The following is a 21659-nucleotide window of genomic DNA, read 5'->3' on the forward strand; positions in this document are numbered from 1 at the left end:
TCAAGATTTGGGTAACTTCATCATATGAGATGTGGCGTTCCAACATCAGGCATAGGACTGTTGATGTTGCAGATGATCAAAACTGGTTAAAAATGACAAGATTTGCTTTAAGTGTACCAATTGTTTAATCAGAGACATTTTGGAATGTATTTTGTAAGGAGGTAGTATCACCATCACCTTCCAGTATCTGTAGTTTACAGTAGTTTTGTAATTGTTCATTAACCTCCTCTGCTACTATAAAACTGCATCTGCTTATAACAGTAAATAATAGAAGGGGAGGAAATGGGCTATGCCTCAGTTTCTTACTTAAGGTGGATTTAGAGAAGCTAATAATTGTCCAGATTATCAGGAAAGACTGTTCCTGCCAACGCTGAATCCCGATAATCTGGCCATCTAAATGTGCCTCCGATCACCCATTGAACAAGCAAAAAACGTGTTCATCGGGTGATCTTGACATTCGTGCAGGCACCACCAATCATGGTTTCTGGGCAGCAGATCTTGCCGTCTAAACAACGATCTGCTGCCCAGAAATAATGATTCTGTATGGGGACGAGGGATCGCTATAGAGATCCCTCATCCTCATAATGCGAAGGAGATCACTGCATGTAAGTGCAGCCGTCTCCTTCACTGAGCGAGCAGCCGACTGTCAGGAAGGAACGCTTCCTTTCCGACAATCGGCCTCTCCATCGGGCGGTCTAAACCCACCTTTAGTGTTTAAGAATGTAGGAGAACCAGCTAAGGGTAGACATCACTTAAAAGACCCTACCCAGTTAATAAGCAAGGGGAGAGAGAATATTTATCTGGAGATGCCTAAAGGTAGGGGTTTGTGATTTTTCTGTAATGACAACTACGCTTTAACCAGGAGGTTTAATAAAGCCCTGCACTCTAGATGCACCAAAGTTATCAAACAATTTGTGAAGTTTGATCAATTTGGTGCAAATAATAGCAATGCAGACTCAAGGAAAACTGAATTTAAAACTCCCTTCATGATAAACTTCCCCTAAATTTTTTGTCTGGTCTACTCAATCATATACAGATAAATCGGGAGAAAAGTTTGTATCACATTCAGAAATACTGTAATTGAGCCCAGAAGAGCATTGTTTTTCTTAACTTAAAAACCATGTACAAACAAGTCTAAAAACGAACATTGTCTGAAGTTGTGAAATCCCCTTTGACGGGAGATACTGCTCTTATGCTAGGGTTCTTACTGATGTCACCGAGGAGGTTGTTAATTTTTGGTAGATTTTTTTTATTTTACTGCAGTTTTTAAGTAATGTTTCTCAACTTTCAGTACCTCCTTTCAGCCCTATGCTGGTGGTGACCACCACCCACGCAGCAATGCAACCAGCTCAGATAAAACCTTAATATTGAAAGGCAGTAACCTTGTAGAAATGGTGAATCACAAATTTTACTTCATGAGTTATTCTTAATATAGGTGCTACTACCCTTTTGACAATGATTTTTTGACACTGGTTTTCTTTAACCAATTACACTGACCAGCCATCAATGAATAGTTCTGTCCATCTTTCCAGGAGAGCATTTGTGGATTTCCTCTTCTGAGCTGTGGTCGTTCTTCTTAAGGTTTTCCTTGCTCTTGAGGAGTTAGGTATAAGTTTAGATTTATTTTTAAATCAAGAGAGTTATATACTTGGCCAGAGAATGGCCATTATTATTAGTATTAATGATAGCCTGCACAAATAATTGTAATTGAGGTGGATTTGAGTGTTGATGACACCATGTTCTGTCCATGCACTGATATGTTATGCACTTGACCCTTTTTTATAACTGTAAGGTTGTCATTGCTTCTTATTATAGTTTTATGCTAAAAACCCAATTATTAAACCAGTCATATGGTATAGCACTTATTGACTATGGCAGTAATTATTTTCCAAGTGGCCTCCCACTCACTGTGGTCTAGATGTTTCATTGAGTTTACTTGATTCTCCCTTTAAGAAATTGAAAGCCATATGGTAGATCAGGAATCGTGCTCCTGAGACCATCAAGACTCACTATTCTGTCTTATCACTGGTCGTCTGAGATTAAAAAGATACGTTTCTGGGGGGATTGTTTGCAAGACAGTGCCACCATTATAGGTCAAACTCATTCAAGTGAACGTAATACTATACTTAGCCAATTATAATTCTTTATAAAGCATTTATAATTTATTGAAAGGAAATAACATCTAATTTCACCTGAATTCATCTTCTGATATAGAAGATGACAATTGTTATGGTCCATGATTAGAATTCCCTTTTAAGTCTTGAATAAGGGACTGTACAGAGATGTAACAGGAAGCTGCTGGGCCCCAATGTAAAATCTGTAACAGGGTCTCCCTTCAATGTTCCAATTATTATACTGGCAGAGGGCCCATTATACCCTCTCTGGCACCAGGACCTAGTTGCAACTGCTACCTCTACATCTACTATAGCTGTGTCCCCGGAATGAGGGCCAGTAGGGGTTTGGACACTGTATAGAATACAGTGGTGAAAATTTTATAGGGTCTATATAACATGTGAGGAAATTAATTTTGGTACAATTCCCATTTCATTTAAATAGCCGAACGGGTTGACCATGTGTGTTTTTGCATTTCATTTTTTTGCCCAAATTCTATACGTAAGTTTTGAAATATGATTTTCCTATGGTACTTGGAAAAAGGAGAAGTGAATGGTCAATGAAGTTAAAACATGTGTAAAAGTATAATGTCTGAAATAAGTTGGTGGTTGCATTTTCGCCTATGCAAAAATTTCTTGAGCCACAGTATACATTTTGCAACAAGTGACATTCAAACATATGTAAAAGTTATGACGTCTGAAATAAGTTGGTGGTTGCATTTTCGCCTATGCAAACATTTCTAAAGCTATAGTATATGAAGTGACGATTATCGAGCTCTTGTGCTGTATCACATAACAAAGAACTTTAATGCAGTGAATACCAAATATGGACTAACTCTAAAAACTGGAAACTTTTACGTGTTTTATTATAAAAATTCCATAAAGCTTGCATATCCATTGTCAACAACATACAGCCATCTTGTTTGCTGACCTAATATTCTTATCTAATTATGGAAGTGTTATGGTGCTTTTCAAGGCAATATTAGGGCATAGGGACTTCATTGAAGGGATTCCCTAACTTAGAACCCCCTTTTATGAGCCACTAGCAATAACTTTTTCCCACATTGCCAGACCCGACCCAGCCATGTATTAAATGGTTGTGGATTCACTTGAGTTGCTGGCTCTGTGGGCCTGTGGTGATCAGCTGGTCAACTGAGGGGCCTTTTTGAGAGAAGGGACTATCTTGCTGACAAAATTACTTTGATGTAGAAGTGGCCCAACATAATATTTTAATTTACCGGTAAGTTTTTTTCCAAACTTATAGTGACAATGCTATTTGGTTATTAAGGGATTGAAAATTGCTGGTGACTAAAAGGATTCTAATTTGGGGACCCTGACAAACACCACGTAGTTTAGCTGTCTGGACCTGATGATTGTGATTTGGGAGTGGTACAAACTAAGGTTAAGTTCTAGGAATAAAATAAAAACATCTGTAGAGGGAGGACTGCACATAATTGACCAAAATTAGAAATTTGATGCAGTCTATTCTTCAAGCTCAAGGTTGATAATTACTGCGCAGGTTATTTTTCATGGATAACATAGAGTTTGTGTATTGGTATGAAATGCAGTTTGTAGTTAGAGTATTGGATACGCATTTACTTGACACGTATAACATCAAAAGGAAGACATTTCAGGAAATTCCAGGAATCCCAAATGTGAAAGTAATAATAACAAATGTGGTACTTGGAAATATTTTTTTATTTATAAGTTATTACTAATAAGTAACACAAACTTAATTATTTATTCATTTTTATTTTATTTGCCTTTACTTTTATCCTAATCTTTTATGATGATTTGAATTTAGTTTTGTGAAACCTCAAAATGAATTAACGAAAACAAGAATACAAAATGTGTCTTAAAGGGAGTCTGTCACGTAAATTTCACTAATATAACTACCAGCAATGGCCATCAGAATGTTGTAAAAGCATTATAACTAGTGTTGAGCGAATCAAAGTATCTGAAGTGGACTTCGATCCGAATTTCAGGAAAAATGTGATTCTTTGCAAAGCAGAATTTCCTTGCGCTTAGTAGTAACTAATAAATTTTTCCTAAAATGTCAGTAAAAAAAACAACTCACCTCATCTATTTGATTGTGAAGAGGTTGTCATGGCCATCTTGATTGAATAAAATGCACTAAATCTTGCTCTTACTGACGTGTAACGTCATCACGCTGGCTGTGGTGATGTCACACATCAGCAGGCATGAGATTTGGCGCATTTTCTTCAATCAAAATGGCCACGACTGCCTCCGCGATCAAATGGATTAGGTGAGTATGCTTTTTTTAAGTTTGTGACAAAGTACTTTATGACAAATTGAATTTCTTGTCGAAGTTCAGCAAAGGAGCCAAATCGAAATTTTGAAAACTTCACTCATCTATAATTATAACCATCTCTGTGTTTACTTCATGTCCAGGAAAAAGCACTTTTACTCCTATGAAAAACGTTCAAAGTGCTCAAGCCTGCCACCCTTCTCTGCTGTCTTTTCTTCTTCTCTCCCACGAAAATGCAGCACAAGGCACATGCACCAGATTTGGAGCTGCATCACCATTACATCAGGGGAGAGTGGAGGAAGCCTTTGGAAGTTAGGGGAGTAGCCGACAGCCGGGAAGGGCAGTTGGCTCAGGCACTTTGAAAAGGAAAGCCGCCCAGTTGGGCAATTGGTAGCGGTTTTCCATAGAAATGAAAGTGCTTTTCCAGGAAATGAAGTGCATTTACAATGATCTGATAGGCATTGCTGGTAGTTATATTGGTCACATTTATGCAACAGACCCTCTTTAATTATTTTTCCCAAATATATTTTTCCTTGTATGCAATATTTTTGAGAAAAAATGATATGTATACCTGTGTACTACTATTTTCATGGCTTTTTTTAAATTTATGTTTTATTGAGTTTTATGCTTTTTGTTCTATTATAATAAAAATTATTCATTCGTTAGGTGACAAATTTTAATTTATTTCAGAGATCATATTCTGTCATATCGTAATGTACTTCTCAGTTCTATAATACTAAAAAGATGCTTTATTTAAATTATTTGTTTTTTTAAAATGTAGGTCAATTTATGGCCATTTTGGGAAAGAGACCAACACAATTTTTTTATTCTGTTTTGTCAAATTTTGAATTATATAGTCCCAATACTGTGTACATATTTTCTCTGTTATAAAACACACAGTATTTCTCCTTTCAGTTGTGTCATTTTGAATCCTAGAAGAAATATTTGCTTTTATACTCACAATACCTCATTTAATTGTAATACTATAAAATTATTCATTTGTCACTAGATTCTTACTATTCGAGATGTATGAACTGTTGTATGTCATCTCTTCACTTTTTGAAAACATCGGAAACCCACAACACAAAATCTTATGTTCACTAATACTCCACTTTTTTTTTTCTTTTGTTTTCTTTTTTTTTTTTGTGTTTTTTTTTTTGCTTTGATAAAATGCAAATAATCTTTCCACTATTTGTATGGTGCAGCACAGAGTCAAATTTGGGTAAAATGAATTGGAATGTGAAATTAATAAAATTAATTATTCAATTTTAAATGTGGTTCTTTCATTTTTCATGAGTTGTGTTTCTTGCTTTCTTAATGTTAAAAAGGCCAGATGAAAAAAAGCCAGAGATTGATGAATAGTACAAAATTATTACTAAAACACTGGATACAAATACTTATTATCTTTAACCGTTTTGCTGTCCGGGGTGTTTGGACATTTTGGACCTCTGGTATGCAGGACAATAAAACCTAAATTCTGGGGAAAAAAATATTCTAAATCCCCCCTCCCCCCCCTACCATATTCATATATTTTCTGAAAGTAGATATCTGGCCTGGCATATTGTCAAAATATCTCTCAGCACTTTATACACAGAAACGTCTTAATGTAATTTTGCATTAAAATGTACTTTTCTTAAAAACTGTATATTAGTCGGTAAAAGTGTGATACATACAGAAAGTTATATGGACCCCATACCACTTAGGCCTAAATTTACATGCACATATATTCATAAAATCAACTGAACTGGAAAGACCAATAATCTGGCTTCAAGATGGATTTTTTTTTAAACTAACAACTGTCGCAGGTCCATGTGTGGGAATGGTCAGTGATTACAGATTTCAATGCAAGTCCAAACCACAAATGAAAATACCTTGCCTGTCTGTGTACTAACTATAGTTGTCACCTCATCTAGGTAATTTCACCAAACTCGGGGAGATCATGCTTCATACAGCCACCAGGTCAACCAGCTTCCAGGGTTTGACTTTGAATGAGCATTTCAGCCCTGTATTTATCCCCACAGTAATGAGCCTAGCGTCTACATCTGGGTTTGCCTCAGGTAGGGGCGCACTGGCAATTAGGCGAAATGCGGCGATTCCCTTAGGCGGCACAACCTCGGGGTGGGGACAGCGGCAGGGCCATGGAAAATGAGTGCTTCCATTGTGGAAGCGCTCATCTCTCTATATTCAACTGTATTGGTAATATCTAAAATTAAGCAGCACTACTGTTAGGTCCAGATTGGACAGTCCATGAAGTGGTGTTTCCAGAAGGCCCTTTGTGACGATCCCTACTCTCGGGTCACGTAACGGGGGTGAATTATACTAGTGAGCTCATCAATTTACCACATAAATTTCCACCCACCTATTCTAGATGACGGAATTATGTTAACTTACTCTCCTAGATTCTAACACCCCAATATTTTCGCAATTGCTGCCACCACCTATACCAGGGGTCTCCAAACCCCGGCCCGCGGGCCACATCCGGCCCGCTTGTGCGTTCGATCCGGCCCGCCCGCAGCTGGCAGGTTGCAGGAACCAAATCCGCACAACCGCCCATGCTGTCACGCTTGTGTTGTGTGTTCGATTCCGCGCCCGCCCGCAGCTGACAGGTTGCAGGAACGAAAGCCGCACAACCGCCCATGCTGTCACGCTGTGCTTTTTGATTGGCTGCTGGGACCGCCGATGTCCCGGCAACCAGTGACGTCACAGGTGCGGCACCTCCCCTCTTCCCGCCCGCTGTTTGAAATAACAAATCCACGTGTGTAGCAGCGGGCGGGAGTCGGGACTCAGGAGTCCAAGAAGAAAAAAAAAAGAAGAGGAGCAGAAGCCGGCTACAGCGGAGGCAAGTGTTGCACAACGCTGATGGGGACACAATGGGGAACGCTGACATTGCTGTGCTGCGCTGATGGGGACACAAGCTGCTGAGGACACATACTGATGGGGATATTGCTGTGCTGCTGGGGACACTGCTGATGGGGACTTTGCTGTGCTGATGGGGACATTGCTGTTCTGATGGGGACACCGTTGATGAGGACACGGGTGTCCCCATCAATGGTGTCCCCATCAGCACAGCAATGTCCCCATCAGAGGTGTCCCCATCAGCGATGATGGGCACACTGCTGATGGGGACAATTCTGTTCTGATGGGGACATTGCTGGGGACACCGCTGTTTGGCACACTGCTGATGGGGACATGGGTGTCCACATCAATGGTGTCCCCATCAGGATAGCAATGTCCCCATCAGCGGTAACCCCATAATCGATGTCCCCATCAGCACAGCAATGTCCCCATCAGAGGTGTCCCCATCAGCGGTGATGGGGACACATGCTGCTGGGGACACCGCTGACAGGGACATTGCTGTGCTGATGGGGATGTTGCGGTGGACACTGCTGATGGGGACATTGCTGTTCTGATGGGACATTGCTGGGGACACCGCTGATGGGGACATGGGTATCCCCATCAGCGGTGACCCATCATCGGTTTCCACATCAGCACAGCGGCGTCCCCATCAGCAATGATGGGGACGCTGCTAATGTGGAAACTGCTGATGTGAACATTGCTGTGCTGATGGGGACATTGCTGAGGACACCGCTGATTGGCACACTGCTGATGGGGACAAAGGTGTCCCCATCAATGGTGTCCCCATCAGTACAGCAATGTCCCCATCAGCGTCCCCATTCTGATGGGGACATTGCTGTTCTGATGGGGACACCACTGATAGGGACACGGGTGTCCCCATCAACCGCGTCCCCAAAGGCAGTGTCCCCATCAGTGGTGTCCCCATCAGCTGCTAATGGGGACTCCGCTGATGGGGACATTGCTGTTCTGATGGGGACATCATTAATGGGGACATTGCTGTGCTGATGCTGACATTGCTGTTCTGATGGGGACATTGCTGTTCTGATTTGGCCATTGCTGTTCTGATGGGGACACCGCTGATAGGGACACGGGTGTCCCCATCAGCCGCGTCCCCAACAGCAGTGTCCCCATCAGTGGTGGCCCCTATCAGCTGCTAATGGGGACTCCGCTGATGGGGACATTGCTGTTCTGATGGGGACATCGTTGATGGGGACATTGCTGTGCTTAAGGGTGACACGGCTGATGGGGACATTGCTGTGCTGATGCTGACATTGCTGTGCTGATGCTGACATTGCTGTGCTGATGCTGACATTGCTGTGCTGATGGGGACATTGCTGTGCTGATGGGGACATTGTTGTGCTGATGCTGACATTGCTGTGCTGATGCTGACATTGCTGTGCTGATGGGGACATTGCTGTGCTGATGGGGACATTGCTGTGCTGATGGGGACATTGCTGTGCTGATGGGGACATTGTTGTGCTGATGCTGACATTGCTGTGCTGATGCTGACATTGCTGTGCTGATGCTGACATTGCTGTGCTGATGGGGACATTGCTGTGCTGATGGGGACATTGCTGTGCTGATGGGGACATTGCTGTGCTGATGGGGACATTGCTGTGCTGATGCTGACATTGCTGTGCTGATGGGGACATTGCTGTGCTGATGGGGACATTGCTGTGCTGATGGGGACATTGCTGTGCTGATGGGGACATTGCTGTGCTGATGGGGACATTGCTGTGCTGATGGGGACATTGTTGTGCTGATGCTGACATTGCTGTGCTGATGGGGACATTGCTGTGCTGATGGGGACATTGCTGTGCTGATGCTGACATTGCTGTGCTGATGCTGACATTGCTGTGCTGATGCTGACATTGCTGTGCTGATGGGGACATTGCTGTGCTGATGGGGACATTGTTGTGCTGATGCTGACATTGCTGTGCTGATGGGGACATTGCTGTGCTGATGCTGACATTGCTGTGCTGATGCTGACATTGCTGTGCTGATGGGGACATTGCTGTGCTGATGGGGACATTGCTGTGCTGATGGGGACATTGCTGTGCTGATGGGGACATTGCTGTGCTGATGGGGACATTGCTGTGCTGATGGGGACATTGCTGTGCTGATGGGGACATTTTTGTGCTGATGGGGACACCGCTGATAGGGACACGGGTGTCTTTGCGTTGTTTTGCTAAAGTTTTTTCTCTTTTGTTCTCAGTCATATCATGCTGATTACAAAAACGATCCATGTAAAATATATACATTTAATTTAATACATAATTGATTTTTTTTTCCGGCCCCCGAATACTTGTAAAATCTTCAATGTGGCCCTCCTGTTGAAAAGTTTGGAGACCCCTGACCTATACTATAACGCAATAGAGCCTATACTCACATATTCTCTCAACCCAAAATTAACACCGTAACACGAGTTATCTATATAGGACCTAAAATCCTCTGAAACACTACCGGTAACGTTATTCCCTCCGAAAGAGCAAGTTCTATAAGACAACAAGGAAGGGACTTATTTTTTAAATTTAATACACAATAGTGCAGTGCAATACAAAAAGAGAGTGTCAGCTAAAAGATAAAAGACAAAAATATACATACAATAACAGTACAGTAAACAGATAAAATAAAAGGGATAAAATACAGAATATTGGCTTATTGAGATGCAGCCAGGGCCGTTTCTATAGTCGGACAAGGGGTGCGACCGCACAGGGCGCGTGTGTCAATCAAGAAGAGGGGGGCATCTACAGGCTAAGTAAAAGTGCCAATGCGCTCCGCTATTGCGGACCGCGCTAATCTCTGCCTGCAGGCTGCCCTGTTAAGGGGCAGGGCCTGGCAGCAGCGTCCGTAACTCCCAGTGCGCTGATCATAGTGGAGTCTACTGGACTGTATAGTACATCGGTGGGAGAGACAGTTGGCGTTAGCTGAAACTCAGTCTATGAAATACTAGAAATGCTTCCCATATCCACAGGTTCTTTCTTCTTCTGTATCAGGAGTGGAAACACAGATCTGCAGAAACTTAACTATGCCAACTGGACAGCACATTCTGAACTACGCCAATTGGATGGCATCATTTGAGCTACATCCACTGGACTACAACTGCACAGTAAGAAAACAAATCTATTGCTTAAGTGTTGCTACAGAAACTTTTAAAATAAAGACCAAAAAACTTTTTTTGTCCACGATTAGGAACACCACCACCACCCTTAGCTATGAGGAGACGATGTGCAGAAGCATTTTTTTTATATGGTGTCTTCTGTCCTATATTCACAGGTTCTTTCTTGTTGTGCATCAGGAGTGGAAACACAGATCTGCAGCAACCTAACTACGCCAACTGGACGGCACATTCGGAACTACGCCAACAGGACGGCACATTCGGAACTACGCCAACTGGACGGCACATTCTGAACTACGGCAACTGGACGGCACATTCGGAACTACGCCAACTGGACGGCACATTCGGAACTACACCAACTGGATGGCATATTCGGAACTACGCCAACTGGACAGCATCATTTGAACTACACCCACTGGACTACAACTTCACAGTAAGAAAACAATCTATTGCACAAAGTGGATTTACACACTGCAACTAGCAGCAGATTGTCAGTAAGGATGCTTCCTTCCTGACAATCTGCTGCTCATTCAGTGGAAGTAAAGCTCTGCATTTACACACAATGATTGTCTCTCCAGATATGAGAACAAACTATCGCTTGTTCTCATAAGCCAGCATTGTTCTCTGCAGGCAGGCAGACGTCTGTTTAGACAACACAAGCTGCTGACTAGGAACATTGGTTCAGACGTCCACATCTCTGATCATCAACCAAGCGTTCATCGCATGATCTGTGGCATCTTTACACTGGCCGATTATCTGGCACAAGCGTTTCTATAAACGCTTGTGGCAGGTAGTCGGCCCAATATTCAGGCAGGGTAAATACACCTTAGTGTAGCTACAGACACTTTTTAAAGAAATACATAAAATGGTTGTCCATGATTAGAAACTCCACCACCCTTACTTATATGATGATATAGGGATGTGATTGTAGCTCAATTCCATTCAACAAGAGTGAGCTAAGCTGCAATACCAGGCACAGCCCATGGACAGACAAAACCTTTTCTGGAAAAAAACATATGGGGGTACATTTATCAAAATGTCTAATAAGAAAACTGTTTAGGTTGCCCATAGCAACCAACCAGAGCTCACCTTTTATTTTTTCCCAACACTTTAAGAAATGAAAAGGTGTGCTCTGACTGGTTGATCTGAAAAAATAAGACAGTTTTTTAATTAAACAGTTTAGATAAATGTGCCCCATGTTGCTTTCTAATCCAAGACAATCACTTGAAATGTTTTCCTATAACACATATTTGTACCACAATAAAAATAACGATGAAAGTACAATTGTATACAATTAGGCTACTTTCACCCATTCTGTTTTTGGCAGTGGCGTGCCCAGGGTGTTTGGCACCCGGGGCGGGTCATTTCTCTGGCACCCCCCCAATACTTGACCACATACCTCTTATATCCAGGGACATCTCCTGTCATGTAGACCTTCTCTTTCCTCTTCTCCTCCGTTAGACCGTGTCCCCCACGCTGCCCCCACATAGTAGTGTTCCCCACGCTGCCCCCCACACAGTAGCGTCCCCCACGCTGCCCCCCACACAGTAGCGTCCCCCACTCTGCCCCCATATAGTAGTGTCCCCCACACTGCAGTGTCCCCCACGCTGCCCCCCACACGGTAGTGTCCCCCACACAGTAGTGTCCCTCACACTGCCCCCACACAGTAGTGTCCCTCACACAGTAGTGTCCCTCACACTGCCCCCCCCACACAGTAGTGACCCCCACGCTGCCCCCCACACAGTAGTGTCCCCCATGCTTCCCCCCCACACAGTAGTGTCCCCCACGATGCCCCCCCACACAGTAGTGTCCCCCACGCTACCCATATAGTAATTTTCCCCCCACATAGTAATCCCTCCCATAATAATTTGCTCCCCACTGTGCCACACAGTATCCCACCATATCCCCCCCCCACATCCTCCTGTGTGCACCCCCATCATGTCCCCCAAAGCTGACACATAAAATAAAATAAATTGCCCCAACACAGTATCCCACCATATTTTCCCCCCACACGTCCTCTGTCCTGTGTGCACCCTGGCCCCCTCATGTTCCCCAAAGTTGGCACATAAAAGAAAAAAGAAAAAAAAGAAAAAAAGAAAAAGCTAAATACTTACCTGCGCTTGCTCGCAGAATCCCGGCACAGGCGCTCGCAATGATGTCATCGGTGATCGGCGGTGTGGCAGGGAACTATGCGCTCGGCTCCCTGCCCCGCCGCAGTATGTGGGTCAAGGGTGTCAGCGCTTCAGCAATGAGCACTTCCATCTGTATTGGTGGAAGCGCATATTGCTTCTGGGCCTGCTGGCACCCCCTTCAGAGCCGTCACCTGGGGCGGATCGCTCCCCCGGGCACGCCACTGGTTTTTGGTCAGTGATTGTGAGCCAAAACTAGGAATGAAGGTTACACAGAGATAAGGTATAATAAAACAATGTGCTCCTGTTCTATGTTTTTGACCCACTCCTAAGTTTTGGCTCACAATCACTGATGGAAATTACTGACCAAACACTGATTTTCAGAAATTGGCCTTTTCATTGTTAAAACAAAAGGGCATGTTACCAACACTTTGTTTTCTTCAAAAGCAACACAAATGGCCCCACCAAAACTTTCAGGAGCACAAAACAGAAAGAAAAGAAAACAACAAAAATTTGAAGATAAAAAAGCTGCAAAAACAATGGCTATGTTTTTTTTTTTTTAAAAGATGCAGAATTATCAACTACAGATATACAGTGTACATCAACTGAAGATCTGCCTATTCAGCAAGAATTTACTATAAACATTCTTGCCCAACCCAAAGAAGGTTGTTCTGATGTTTTACAATCTGAAGAGGAAACCACAGACACTGTCATAATACAGCCTACAACATCTACAGAAAGCCCTCAGGTTTCACTGTCTCAAGGCCATTCTGAGTGTGTGCAGGAAACTAGTGAAGAGTCAGAAACCCCAGTTGTGGGGAACACTGCCCATTTGGATAGTGTGACCACATATCAAGATGTAGGACTATGGCCAAGGATAATGAACAGTAGATTAAGAGACCTTATTGTATTACCAGGACCACAGCCTCTGCCCCTGCTAATTTTGTTTACCCAAAAGATCATAATAAGCGTAATTTTTCCGCTTTCTATGGCTTTTTAGTTTTGCCAAATAAAGAGCAATGCCTAGGCGATGGGTTTAATATTCTTTGTCTACTAACCAAATTTACTGCTTTTGCTGTAAGTTATTTGACCCCAGTCGAAAATCAAAAATTGGCGCTGAAAGCATTAATAAATGGCAGCATATTGGCGAATATCTAACAATGCATGAATCTTCTTCTGCCCACATTTATAGCCATCAGAAATGGATTCATGCAGAAATCAACCTGAAAAAGGTACAAGGCATTGAAAAAAATTTGCAAACCCAGATAAATAAAGAAACAACGTTGGAGAGATGTTCTGAAAAGAATTATGGCAGTTACACAATTTTTGGCAAGCAACAATTTGCCATTTCGTGGGTCATCTAATAAATTAAATACACAGAATAATGGCAACTTTCTTGGTCTGATTCAACTTCTCACAAAATTTGAACCAGCAATGAAAGATCATTTACAAAGAGTAATGTCTCAGAAAACCTTCGTCCATTACTGCGGTAATCTTATTCAAAATGAGATTATCATTTTAATGGCCTCTCAAGTTAAACATATTATATAAGGTAAAGAAAACTAAATACTTTTCAATTATTTTGGATTGCAGCCAAGATACAGTCCTGATCAAAAGTTTAAGACAACTTGAAAAATGGCAAAAAATCATATTTTACATTGTTGGATCTTAACAAGGTTCCAAGTAGAGCTTCAACATGCAACAAGAAGAAATGCGAGTGGGACAAAACATTTTTTGTGCATTCAATTAATTGAAAATAACGATTAAACTGAAACAGGCTGTTTTTCAGCTGATCCAAATTTTAGGACCACATGCCTTCAAAAGGCCAAATCTGTGCAAAGATATGGATTCATTGTCATTTTCTATCAGGTAGTCACACGTTGTGATCGCAAAGGCATAAAAACTCTCCCTTTTTGAACGTGGTCGGGTTGTTGAACTGCATAAGCAGGGTCTCTCACAGCGCGCCATCGCTGCTGAGGTGGGACGCAGTAAGTCATTTGGAATTTCTTAAATGATCCTGAGGGTTATGTAACAAAAAAGTCAAGTGGAAGACCCAAAAAAATTTCACCAGCACTGAGCCAGAGGATCCAATTGGCTGTCCGTCAAGACACTGGACGATTCTCGACCCAAATTAAGGCCATTACTGGTGCTGACTGCAGCCCCATAACCATCAGACGGAATCTGAGACTGAAGGGCTTAAAAAACCAAAAACGTCTTCAAAGACCTCGTCTCCTTGAATGCCACAGAAAACTGCTTGTTTGGACTTTGCAAGAGAGCACCAAACATGGGTCATTCAAAGGTGGAAGAAAGTTTTATTCTCTGATGAGAATTTTTTTTACCTTATTGGTTCTGATTGTTTCCAACGTTACTGGCATGACAAGCAGATCCCACCTGAGATGTTTTCTACGCGCCACAGTGGAGGGGGCGCCATAATGGTCTGGGGTACTTTTTCCTTCAGTGGAACAATGGAGCTTCAGGAAGTGCAGGGGCGTCAAATAGCCGCTGGCTTTGTCCAGATGTTGCAGAGAGCATTCCTCATGACTGAGGGCCCTCGTCTGTGTGGTAACGACTGGGTTTTTCAACAGGACAACGCTACAGTACACAATGCCTGCAGGACAAGGGACTTCTTCCAGGAGAATAACATCACTCTTTTGGCCCATCCTGCGTGTTCCCCTGATCTAAATCCAATTGAGAACCTTTGGGGATGGATGGCAAGGGAAGTTTGGCAAGGGAAGTTTACAAAAATGGACAACAGTTGCAGACAGTAGATGGCCTTCGTGCGGCCGTCTTCACCACTTGGAGAAATGTTTCCACTCACCTCATGGAAACGCTTGCATCAACCATGACGAAACTCATTTTTGTAGTGATCAATAATAACGGCGGAGTTCATGTTTGGAAGTTGGATTTCTGTTTTGGGGGGGGTTTCCTTTTTTTTGGAGGTGTGGTCCTAAACTTTTGATCAGCTGAAAAACAGCCTGTTTCAGTTTATTCATTGTTTTCTTAAAATTGAATGCTCAAAAAAAAATTGTCTCACTCCCATTTCTTCTTGTTGCACGTTGAAGCTCTACTTGGAACCTTGTTAAGATCCAGCCATGCTAAATATGATTTTTTTGCCATTTTTAAAGTGGTCTTAAACTTTTGATCAGGACTGTATTAGTCATATTGAACAGCTATCATATACCCTAAGGTTTGTAGATCTCACAGGTGAACATTTCATTGGATACCGACCAGCAAATGATACCTCAGGTGCAGGACTTAGTAATCTTCTCTTGTCATGAGATATCGAATTGTGATCTGGATATGGACAACTGTAGAGGCCAAGGGTATGATAACGGGGCCAATATGATTGGTGTGCAAACCAGAGTTTTACAATACCCTTGAGCATTTCTCAATCCATGTGGTTGCCACAGCTTGAATCTTGTAGTGGCAGATGCATCCAAATCATCTGTTAACTCTGTGAACCTTTTTGGCACTCTGCAAATGCTTTATAATCTATTTGCTTCTTCTTCAAAAAGATGGTGTATTATAAGTGACCATGTGAAACATCTAACATTGAAGAAAGTGTGTGCAACACGCTGGGAATGCAGAGTTGAAAGCTTGAAAGCTGTCCGTTACCAGTATACTGAGATTTATGAAGCTCTTATGGATTTAGAAGAAAACACTGATGATCCAAAACTTTCATCTGAAGCTAAATCCCTTACACTTATGCTGCAGGACTTCAGTTTTCTTTTGTTATTTGGTATGATGTGCTATTTCAAATGAACATAGTTAGCAAGGCTATGCAGTCTAGAGATATGAAACTAACTCGTTGCAACGATTTACTGAAAAACTGTACAGAGTATGTCAGAAGTTATCGGTCCTCAGGCTTGAATTCTGCAAAAATAACTGCATCAGAAATTGATCTGGATTTGGGCATTGAAGCATGTTTCATTGTGAAGAAAAGGCCAAGTAAAAAGAAAAGAATGTTTGATCATGAAAGTCAAGATGAACCTGTTACAGATCCAGAACAGCATTATAAGACGTCTTACCCCCTGATCGACGACATGACTGCATCCTTAGAGACCCGTTTTTTGCAGTTATCCAGACATAACAAGCACTGGGGTTTTCTATATATTAAAGATTTGCCAGTAAAAGACAAACTTCTAGGTCTATGTAAGAACTTGGAGCAAATATTAAGCCACACTGCTGAAGATGGTAGACTGCAACATGATATAAATGGCATCCAGCTGTGTGAGGAGCTACAGCATATCCAACCAACTATAAGCAAAGATTCTATTAGACCACTTGAAGTTTTGCAACACAATACAAGATACCCAGTGCCATGACCTACACTGCGTGCAGAATTATTAGGCAAATGAGTATTTTGACCACATCATCCTCTTTATGCATGTTGTCTTACTCCAAGCTGTATAGGCTCGAAAGCCTACTACCAATTAAGCATATTAGGTGATGTGCATCTCTGTAATGAGAAGGGGTGTGGTCTAATGACATCAACACCCTATATTAGGTGTGCATAATTATTAGGCAACTTCCTTTCCTTTGGCGAAATGGGTCAAAAGAAGGACTTGACAGGCTCAGAAAAGTCAAAAATAGTGAGATATCTTGCAGAGGGATGCAGCACTCTTAAAATTGCAAAGCTTCTGAAGCGTGATCATCGAACAATCAAGCGTTTCATTCAAAATAGTCAACAGGGTCGCAAGAAGCGCGTGGAAAAACCAAGACGCAAAATAACTGCCCATGAACTGAGAAAAGTCAAGCGTGCAGCTGCCAAGATGCCACTTGCCACCAGTTTGGCCATATTTCAGAGCTGCAACATCACTGGAGTGCCCAAAAGCACAAGGTGTGCAATACTCAGAGACATGGCCAAGGTAAGAAAGGCTGAAAGACGACCACCACTGAACAAGACACACAAGCTGAAACGTCAAGACTGGGCCAAGAAATATCTCAAGACTGATTTTTCTAAGGTTTTATGGACTGATGAAATGAGAGTGAGTCTTGATGGGCCAGATGGATGGGCCCGTGGCTGGATTGGTAAAGGGCAGAGAGCTCCAGTTCGACTCAGACGCCAGCAAGGTGGAGGTGGAGTACTGGTTTGGGCTGGTATCATCAAAGATGAGCTTGTGGGGCCTTTTCGGGTTGAGGATGGAGTCAAGCTCAACTCCCAGTCCTACTGCCAGTTTCTGGAAGACACCTTCTTCAAGCAGTTGGTACAGGAAGAAGTCTGCATCCTTCAAGAAAAACATGATTTTCATGCAGGACAATGCTCCATCACACGCGTCCAAGTACTCCACAGCGTGGCTGGCAAGAAAGGGTATAAAAGAAGAAAATCTAATGACATGGCTTCCTTGTTCACCTGATCTGAGCCCCATTGAGAACCTGTGGTCCATCATCAAATGTGAGATTTACAAGGAGGGAAAACAGGACACCTCTCTGAACAGTGTCTGGGAGGCTGTGGTTGCTGCTGCACGCAATGTTGATGGTGAACAGATCAAAACACTGACAGAATCCATGGATGGCAGGCTTTTGAGTGTCCTTGCAAAGAAAGGTGGCTATATTGGTCACTGATTTGTTTTTGTTTTGTTTTTGAATGTCAGAAATGTATATTTGTGAATGTTGAGATGTTATATTGGTTTCACTGGTAAAAATAAATAATTGAAATGGGTATATATTTGTTTTTTGTTAAGTTGCCTAATAATTATGCACAGTAATAGTCACCTGCACACACAGATATCCCCCTAAAATAGCTAAAACTAAAAACAAACTAAAAACTACTTCCAAAAATATTCAGCTTTGATATTAATGAGTTTTTTGGGTTCATTGAGAACATGGTTGTTGTTCAATAATAAAATTAATCCTCAAAAATACAACTTGCCTAATAATTCTGCACTCCCTGTATTCCCAAATATATGGATTGCAATGAGAATTTTATTAACTATTCCAGTGACAGTTGCAAGTTGTGAAAGGAGCTTTAGCAAATTAAAGCTAATAAAAACATACTTGCGTTCTACTACACTGCGTGCAGAATTATTAGGCAAATGAGTATTTTGACCACATCATCCTCTTTATGCATGTTGTCTTACTCCAAGCTGTATAGGCTCGAAAGCCTACTACCAATTAAGCATATTAGGTGATGTGCATCTCTGTAATGAGAAGGGGTGTGGTCTAATGACATCAACACCCTATATTAGGTGTGCATAATTATTAGGCAACTTCCTTTCCTTTGGCAAAATGGGTCAAAAGAAGGACTTGACAGGCTCAGAAAAGTCAAAAATAGTGAGATATCTTGCAGAGGGATGCAGCACTCTTAAAATTGCAAAGCTTCTGAAGCGTGATCATCGAACAATCAAGCGTTTCATTCAAAATAGTCAACAGGGTCGCAAGAAGCGCGTGGAAAAACCAAGACGCAAAATAACTGCCCATGAACTGAGAAAAGTCAAGCGTGCAGCTGCCAAGATGCCACTTGCCACCAGTTTGGCCATATTTCAGAGCTGCAACATCACTGGAGTGCCCAAAAGCACAAGGTGTGCAATACTCAGAGACATGGCCAAGGTAAGAAAGGCTGAAAGACGACCACCACTGAACAAGACACACAAGCTGAAACGTCAAGACTGGGCCAAGAAATATCTCAAGACTGATTTTTCTAAGGTTTTATGGACTGATGAAATGAGAGTGAGTCTTGATGGGCCAGATGGATGGGCCCGTGGCTGGATTGGTAAAGGGCAGAGAGCTCCAGTCCGACTCAGACGCCACCAAGGTGGAGGTGGAGTACTGGTTTGGGCTGGTATCATCAAAGATGAGCTTGTGGGGCCTTTTCGGGTTGAGGATGGAGTCAAGCTCAACTCCCAGTCCTACTGCCAGTTTCTGGAAGACACCTTCTTCAAGCAGTGGTACAGGAAGAAGTCTGCATCCTTCAAGAAAAACATGATTTTCATGCAGGACAATGCTCCATCACACGCGTCCAAGTACTCCACAGCGTGTCTGGCAAGAAAGGGTATAAAAGAAGAAAATCTAATGACATGGCCTCCTTGTTCACCTGATCTGAACCCCATTGAGAACCTGTGGTCCATCATCAAATGTGAGATTTACAAGGAGGGAAAACAGTTCACCTCTCTGAACAGTGTCTGGGAGGCTGTGGTTGCTGCTGCACGCAATGTTGATGGTGAACAGATCAAAACACTGACAGAATCCATGGATGGCAGGCTTTTGAGTGTCCTTGCAAAAAAAGGTGGCTATATTGGTCACTGATTTGTTTTTGTTTTGTTTTTGAATGTCAGAAATGTATATTTGTGAATGTTGAGATGTTATATTGGTTTCACTGGTAAAAATAAATAATTGAAATGGGTATATATTTGTTTTTTGTTAAGTTGCCTAATAATTATGCACAGTAATAGTCACCTGCACACACAGATATCCCCCTAAAATAGCTAAAACTAAAAACAAACTAAAAACTACTTCCAAAAATATTCAGCTTTGATATTAATGAGTTTTTTGGGTTCATTGAGAACATGGTTGTTGTTCAATAATAAAATTAATCCTCAAAAATACAACTTGCCTAATAATTCTGCACTCCCTGTATGTCTGAAGACAGGCTATAGGCTCTAGCAATGATATCTATAGAAAGTGAGATGGCAGGAAATATAGATTATTCTGCAGCAATAGATGACTTTGCAGCAGTTAAAGGGAACCTGTCACCAGTTTTATGGTGTCCTAACTAAGGGCAACATAAATAAGTGACTGATTCTCTTAGCAAAATGCTGGGTCACTTTCTTTAATTGACCTAGTCAATCTGCCAACATCTTGTATTGAAAAGCTCCAGCTGATAATGATGAGTCATGAATATTCATGAGCTCCTGACTCTCCCCGCCTACCAGCTGCAGATTGACAGTTTTTTTCCATATGAATCAGCAGCAGGTGGGCAGGGGAGTGGCTATATCTCTGAATTAAATAAACGCTGGACTCAATGCCTCATTTCCAGTATGGTGTACCCAGGGCCGGCTCCAGGTTCATGTGGGCCCTTGGGCAATAAATCCCAGTGGGCCCCCTTGAGGCATTTTTTCACATTTACATGTCCCCCTGTGGCTCCCACACGGTAGAATGACCCCCAGTGGCCCCTATACAGTATAATGACCACTAGTGGCCCTTCACACAGTATAATGCCCCCCAATGCCCCCACACACACTGTATAATGACCCCCAGCGGCCCCACACACAGTATAATGACCCTACAGCTGCCCTCCATTCAGAATAATAACCCCCGGTCGCCCCCATTTAGAATAATGACCCCCACACTGGGGGAATACTGTATGGAGGGGGCACTGGGGGTCATTATACTGTAGGGTGGTCACTTGGGGTCATTATATTGAATTAGGGCTCTGGGGGTCATTATACTGAATGGAGGGTCATTGGGGATCATTATACTAAATGGGGGATACTGGGGGCCATTATACTATGTAAAGGGCCCTCACAGTATAATGACCCCACAGTGGCCCTCCATTCAGAATAATGACCCCCAGTCGCCCCCACACTGGGGGTTATACTGTATGGAAGGGGCACTGGGGGTCATTATATTGAATGGGGGCTCTGGTGGTCATTATACTAAATGAAGGGTCAATGGGGATCATTATGCTAAATGGGGGGCACTGGGGGTCATTATATTGTGTAAGGGGCCCTCACAGTGCAATGACCCCCCAGTGGCCCCCTCACATATCTACCATTGCTCAAACACAGGGGAGCCGGTGGTCCTGTCATTCACTAAACGCAGCTACCTGATTCTGGTGGTCAGGGATGAGGACTGTATCTCTCAAGGATCATTTATCTATTGGGAAATACAGGGCACAGTATAATACACTAGAATCTATATAATATAAAGATATTAGCCCTACCCCCGAATAATAATACGATTTATTATATAGAAATACGTCTGTATTAGGCGTATTTCTGACACAGATTGTGGCGCAAAGGTCCTTAGCATCGCAATCTGTATCTTTTCCTACTCATGACAGGTCTAAAAAAAGTGGTGTGAGCAGGGAAAGGGATACAGTTATGGCCATACAGTTATTGGATACCACCGCTGATAGGAATCTCAACGTCCCACTTGGTACCCCTGGCACCAAACTTCTAGTATCGGCTTGGTTTGAGTCCTTTTCTAACGTCAGGAGAGCGCTTCACTCAGTAGGT

Source organism: Bufo bufo, chromosome 1, assembly GCF_905171765.1.
Source record: "Bufo bufo chromosome 1, aBufBuf1.1, whole genome shotgun sequence".
Lineage (NCBI taxonomy): Eukaryota > Metazoa > Chordata > Amphibia > Anura > Bufonidae > Bufo > Bufo bufo.